The following is a 7,764-nucleotide window of genomic DNA, read 5'->3' on the forward strand; positions in this document are numbered from 1 at the left end:
TGACGAGACAAAAGTTGAACTTTTTGGAAAGTGTATGTCTCATTACATCTGGCATATAAGTAACACAGCATTTTGAAAAAGAAACATCATAATAACAGTAAAATATGGTGGTGGTAGTGTGATCGTCTGGGCTGTTTTGCGGTTTCAGAATGTAGAAGACTGGCTATGATAAATGGAACCATGAATTCTGCTGTCTACCAAAAAATCCTGAAGGAGAATGTCCGGCCATCTGTTCGTGACCTCAAGCTGAAGCGCACTTGGGTTATGCAGCAGGATAAAGATCCAAAACACACCAGCAAGTCCACCGGTGAATGGCTTAAGAAAAACAAAATTAAGACTTTGGCCTAGTCAAAGTTCATACTTGGAAACCCTCCAATGTGGCTGTATTACAACAATCCTACAAAGATGAGTGGCCAAAATTCTTCCAGAGCGTTGTGAAAGACTCATTGCCAGTTATCACAAACACTTGATTGTAGTTGCTGCTAAGGGTGGCCCAGCCAGTTATTAGGTTTAGGGGTCAATCACCTTTTTAAACAGGGCCCTGTAGGTTTGGAATTCTTTTCCCTTAATAATAAAGACCTTCATTTAGAAACTGCATTTTGTGATTACTTGTGTTATCTTTGTCTCATATTTACATTTGTTTAAGTGTGACATACAAAAGAATAGGAAATCAGGAAGGGGTCAAACACTTTTTCACACAACTGTACCTCCCCTTGATGAACTCATGTGGGGGCTGATTGTGGGATGTGCTGGGTCTGTTAGAATGTTATACGATCCCCAACTTACAGGATATCTCCGCCCCTGGAGGTCCCAGGCAGTAGATATTGTTGTCATATTTCTTATTGCGATTTTCAACTTCACCTAGTGATCAAACATGGCCTGGAAAACCTCATCCATCGGAGAGTTATTAAGTTGGAGGTGTTAGAATGGCCCCCCAGTGATGTGAGTGATTGTGTTCTGTACATCCCTTCACAACAGTGCCAAAACTACCGTATTTTTCGCTTTATAAGACGCTCCAGATTATAATACGCACCACAAATTTTGAGGAGAAAAACAGGAAAAAACGATTTTTAATAAAATGGTGGTGCCTCTTATAATCCAGGTGTCTTATTGCTTACCGGGGGTGGTGGCTGCGGTGAAGTGGGGTCCCAGGGTCGCTGCTGGAGGAGGCAGGAGTGGGGTGATACTGCAGGCCGCAGGAAGGGATGAGAGGGTGCTCCGATGTGCACTTTGCTGCCAGGGGGGGTCGTGCTACTACCAGGGGGCTCATGCTGCTACCAGGGGGGCTGTACTGCTGCCAGGGGGGTCTGTGCTGCTGCTACCAGGGGGGCTTGTGCTGCTACCAGGGGGCTCGTGCTGCTGCCGGGGGGGGTCTGTGCTGCTGCCAGGGGGCTCATGCTGATACCAGGGGGGGTCTGTGCTGCTGCCAGGGGGGGCTCATGCTGCTGCCAGGGCGGCTGTACTGCTGCCAGGGGGGCTCATGCTGCTGCCAGAGGGGGCTTGCGCTGCTGCCAGGGGGGCTGTACTGCTGCCAGGGGGGTCTGTGCAGCAGCCCGGGGCTCTGCCCACATTTACCGGGTGTCTGTCGGCGCTGTGGGTGCCTCCGGGTGCCCATCCGTTTCTCCACTTGCCCAGCGGTGTCTCCGGTTCCAATCCCGGGGCTCTGGCGACATTTTGTGACAGGCCAGAGCCCCGGGGCTCCCACTCGGTTCCCTCTGTTTTGGGCTCCGGCAATATGGCGACCGCTGCCGGGGGCGGCGCATGTGCTGATGGTGATCTCGGGACTGCGATCTCGAGAGATGAGATTTCAGCGAGATCTGTCCCGAGATCACCATCAGCGCATGCGCCGCCCCCGGTGGCGGCCACCATATTGCCGGAGCCCAAAACAGAGGGAACCTAGAGGGAGCCCCGGGGCTCTGGCCTGTCGCAAAATGTCGCCAGAGCCCCGGGTTTGGAACCGGAGACACCCACAGCGCCGACGGACAGCCGGACTCCCCTGCGGCCTACACCTGGTAATGTATATCCTCTTTTTAAGACGCACCCCCATTTTCCCCCCAAGTTTGGGGGGAAAAAGTGCGTCTTACAAAGCGGAAAATACGGTATATCTCCCATAAATATTGGATTGATGCAAACCCCAATATTCATATCTGGACACTGGAAACAGAAAGCTGCTTTCATGAGATGAAGCTTATGCCTGGGATGGCAGTAATACATGTTATGATTGGGTCACCGAGGAGAAAAAAGCAAAACAAGCTAAGTCACAGAAAACCAGAGAGGTTGGTAACTATGCAGATTGCAGATCCCTGATCCTATCACACAACTAGCAGCAGCCGTGGAGCGTGCCTACGATGTTCCTAGATGCTTCGTCACAGCTGGAGGACTAAATAAGCCTGAAGCAAGAAAAGGGGAAAACTAACTGCCCCAGAGCAGACCCCAAAGGAATAGACAGCCCCCACACATGTATTGACGGTGAAACAAGATGAAAGCACAAACACAGGCAGGAAAATAGGCTGAGCAAACGACGGGGCCCAAGCTAACTAGAAAGGAAAGACACTGTCTGCAATCTGCCAAAAACGCTACAAAAATAATGTCCAACACTTCTGATAGCAAAATTAACCCTGAAGTCACTAGACTTCTCCCACTATATCAGCACTCTGAAATATTCTGAGACAGAGCAAAAAGAGGCCAACCTAATAAGGGACAAAAAGCAAATTGGCAAATACAGATAAATAAGAGTGGAAATTCAGCACAGCCCCAGCCGGGGCTGGCTGACCACACAAAAAACTGAATAGACCAACAAAATCAAGTGTGAACATTAGCAGAAAAACTTAGCTTTAGATGACTGGAACAGAGCTGAAAACCAAGAGCTGACAAGCCAGAAGGAATGACCAGCAACTGAATAGGGCGTCGGCTGTCTTAAATCCAGTCTGAGATTCCTGAGGTCCAATCGTCATCCTCATTAACAGGTGGCAGATCTGTACTGATTAAATCAGCCTCACTACCTCCTGTTACCACCAGAGGGAGTCTGGAAGGAGAACTCACAACTGGTGAACCAGAAAATGAACTCACAACAAATACGCCTCTGTGTAAACAAATTTTAGTCTTGTCTACCAACAAATTTCCTTGCTACAATTCCCGGATCACAGCAGGGGGCTGCTACTTCAATTGAGATAGAGTTTCAGATTTCTCTCTTTCATTTCCCTTACCTCAATTCGTTTTTTCCCTTCCTCAGTTATAATTATTTTACTCTTTTCCCCATGGGTTCAATATGAGGGTGATATGATCCCTTCGTGGAGATGTCTGTATGGATTTTAGTTTCTATGGCAATGTTGCTTATCCACCTGTTGCTGCTACTGTTCATTCTTTTGTTACTTCTCTTGCTGCTCCTGTTTATGCTGCTTCTGTTGCTGCTGTTTACTCTGCTGCCTTTTTTGCTTCTGTTGCTGCTGCTGTTCATGCTTCTCTTGTTACTCTTCCTCCTTGCTGCTCTTTTTTATGCTGCTCTCCTCCTGTTGCTGCTGTTCATGTGTCTTTTTTCCTTAGTCTCCTCCTTTTGCTGCTACCCTTGCCCCCACTGCTGATCATGATTTGCAGATCTTTTTGTAGTGAGATTGTTCCATTGTTTGTTTTTTTTACTATGGAAAAGACATTCTGAGAGACGGGCAGGGATGGCAGAGTTGTAGATATGACACTTCAAAGAGACATTCTGATCTTGAATTTTGTTTGCTAATTCTTGCAGAACTTGTCTTCCATAGAGTTAATTACTGTTAATAAACAAGACACCCACAGATGCTTAAATCATATAGCCAGAATATCATGTGTGAGACAGATAAGAGGGCGGAGCCCGTGGAATACCAAGCTGGATACAAATGTATTTTATTAGTGCTCTGCCCCGCCCACTGCTACTGGAGCAACCGGTCCAACCGACTCCTCCGCAGGACCCGTCAGTCCTCATCCTGCAGAGACAGCAGCCAGACTGCTCCATCCTGAGGAGAGAATCCATCTGTAGAGAGAGACTGACAAACGTGCTCCATTCTTAGGAGAGGTGCTCTATCTGTTGAGCCTGCCAGAGGTGCTCCATCTGTAGAGAGAGCCTGCCAGAGGTGCTCCACCCTAAGGAGAGATGCTCCATCTGTAGAGAGAGCCTGCCAGAGGTGCTCCATCTGTAGAGAGCCTGCCAGAGGTGCTCCATCTGTAGAGAGAGCCTGCCAGAGGTGCTCCATCTGTAGAGAGAGCCTGCCAGAGGTGCTCCATCTGTAGAGAGAGCCTGCCAGAGGTGCTCCATCTGTAGAGAGAGCCTGCCAGAGGTGCTCCATCTGTAGAGAGCCTGCCAGAGGTGCTCCATCTGTAGAGAGCCTGCCAGAGGTGCTCCATCTGTAGAGAGCCTGCCAGAGGTGCTCCATCTGTAGAAAGCGCCTGCCAGAGGTGCTTCACCCAAAGGAGAGATGCTCCATCTGTAGAGAGCCTGCCAGAGGTGCTCCTTCTGTAGAGAGCCTGCCAGAGGTGCTCCATCTGTAGTGAGCCTGCCAGAGGTGCTCCATCTGTAGAGAGCCTGCCAGAGGTGCTCCACCCTAAGGAGAGATGCTCCATCTGTAGGGAGAGACTGTCAGACGTGCTTCATCCTGAGAACAGAAACTGGAAGTGTCGGCCGTCAAGACGCTGTATACATTCATAAGATGCGGATCATCTACATCCAGTAAGCACTCCATCATTCAGATGTAGAGTGTGAGGAGACCCCATCTAGAGGCATCTGGTCAGACATGTTCATATTCTATAGAGGCACACTGCATTCAATAGAGACATTATTAAACTCTGAGAATGTTGATTTAAAGGCTGTCGCTTCAAAGAGACAGATATAAGATGTAGAGACTGCTGAGAAGTAATTTATTTGATCCTATGGAGTTTTCCAACCTCCATATCCAACTGTATAATTGTGCCTTCAGTACAAACCTAGGACCTAGATCTTCATGTAATAGTGGCATTTAGTGAAGGATCATGGATTGGCTCCATGGAAGAAAGAGCCTTCGGAGTGATGCGTAGGACCACAGGAGCAGGACCCTGGTGTATATCTATAGAGCCACATGTCCATTAGAGACTTCTATGTAACTGATCAGATTGAGGCATGTATTGAGGTTTTGGAAGTGCCTGTATGAACTTGGGATACAATTCTCATCAGTGTCTGTAAAATGCTAGAGAAAACAAAGAACTCAAAAGAGCGCTGGTTTCATTACTGATTTACAGACAAGGAGTCTACACAATCGTCTTAGAGGCTCTTCCAAGAGGAGTGACAAGTCCCCGGCACTGTGAGGTGAGTAGTGCAGATGGAGATGTAGCTTCTATGTGCTGGAGCATCTTCTGGCAGGATTTTTTCTGACTGTATAGTCATGTAGGTGACATCTCTGTGTCTTAGAGGTGGAATGACGCTAGATTTAGTAATAGGAGACTGTTGGCTGCTCGGTCATTATTGGTAATGGTCATCAGGTCGAATTTGTAATAAGATCCTTGTGAGGATGAATGAGATTTATCTTTGCTGTCTATGTTGTACGTAAAGAACTGGTCCACTCAGTAATTGGTCAGAGGTTTGACATACTAACACTATAATCCATCAGTTCCGCACCTTCATACACCACACACCGCAATTTTATTACTGTTATATCTCCCACTACGACAAATCCACCAGTCCTCCAATTTCATGCATCAGATAACCCACACAATTTAACACTAGCTCATCTCTGTGTCCTACCTCCGCCTACTACTAATCCAGCAGACCTCCACCTTCATACATTACTGACCACCTACCATGGATTCTGTCACTGTCATACCTCTGACTTCTAATCCACCAGACTTCCACCTTCATACATCACTGACCACCTACCATGATTCTGTCACTGTCATACCTCTGACTTATAATCCACCAGACTTCCACCTTCATATATCACTGACCACCTACCATGGATTCTGTCACTGTCATACCTCTGACTTCTAATCCACCAGACTTCCACCTTCAAACATTACTGACCACCGACCATGGATTCTGTCACTGTCATACCTCTGACTTCTAATCCACCAGACTTCCACCTTCATACATTACTGACCACCTACCATGGATTCTGTCTCTGTCATACCTCTGACTTATAATCCACCAGACTTCCACCTTAATACATCACTGACCACCTACCATGGATTCTGTCACTGTCGTACCTCTGACTTCTAATCGACCAGACCTTCACACATCACTGACCCTACCATGATTCTGTCACTGTCATACCTCCGCCTACTACTAATCCATCAAACCTCCACCTTCATACATCACTGACCATCTATCATGGTCCTGTCTCTGTCATACTTCTGACTTCTAATCCACCAGACCTCCACTTTCATACATCACTGACCACCTACCATGATTCTCTCACTGTCGTACCTCCGCCTACTACTAATCCACCAGACCTCCACCTTCATACATCACTGACCACATACCATGGATTCTGTCACTGTCATACCTCTGACTTCTAATCCACCAGATCTTCACCTTCATACATCACTGACCACCTACCATGGATTCTGTCACTGTCATACCTCTGACTTCTAATCCACCAGACTTCCACCTTCATACATTACTGACCACCTACCATGGATTCTGTCACTGTCATACCTCTGACTTATAATCCACCAGACTTCCACCTTCATACATCACTGACCACCTACCGTGATTCTGTCACTGTCGTACCTCTGACTTCTAATCCACCAGACCTTCACACATCACTGACCCTACCATGATTCTCTCACTGTCATACCTCTGCCTACTACTAATCCACCAAACCTCCACCTTCATACATCACTGACCATCTCTCATGGTCCTGTCTCCGTCATACTTCTGACTTCTAATCCACCAGACCTCCACCTTCATACATCACTGACCACCTACCATGATTCTCTCACTGTCTTACCTCCGCCTACTACTAATCCACCAGACCTCCACCTTCATACATTACTGACCACATACCATGATTCTCTCACTGTCCTACCTCCACCTACTACTCATTCACAAGACCTCCGCCTTCATACATCACTGACCACCTACCATGATTCTCACTGTCATACCTCTGACTTCTAATCCACCAGCCCTCCACCTTCATACATCACTGACCACCTACAATGATTCTATCACTGTCATACCTCCGCCTACTACTAATTCACAAGACCTTCGCCTTCATACATCACTGACCACCTACCATGATTCTGTCACGGTCATGCCCCTGACTTCTAATCCACCAGCCCTCCGCCTTCATACATCACTGACCACCTACAGTGATTCTATCACTGTCCTACCTCCGCCTACTACTAATTCACCAGACCTCCACCTTCATACATCACTGACCATCTTTCATGGTCCTGTCTCTGTCATACCTCTGACTTCTAATCCACCAGACTTCCACCTTCGTACATCACAGACCACCTACCATGGTCCTGTCACGGTCATACATCTGACTTCTAATCCATCAGACCTCCACCTTCATACATCACTGACCACCTACCATGATTCTGTCTCTGTCATACCTCTGACTTCTAATCCACCAGACTTCCACGTTCATACATCACTGACCACCTACCATGGTCCTGTCACGGTCATACATCTGACTTCTAATCCACCAGCCCTCCACCTTCATACATCACTGACCACCTACCATGATTCTATCACTGTCGTACCTCCGCCTACTACTAATCCACCAGACCTCCACCTTCATACAGTCATGGCCAAAAGTT

This window comes from Dendrobates tinctorius, unplaced genomic scaffold (genome assembly GCF_039654945.1).
Source record: "Dendrobates tinctorius isolate UK_male_01 unplaced genomic scaffold, ASM3965494v1 ptg000369l, whole genome shotgun sequence".
NCBI lineage: Eukaryota > Metazoa > Chordata > Amphibia > Anura > Dendrobatidae > Dendrobates > Dendrobates tinctorius.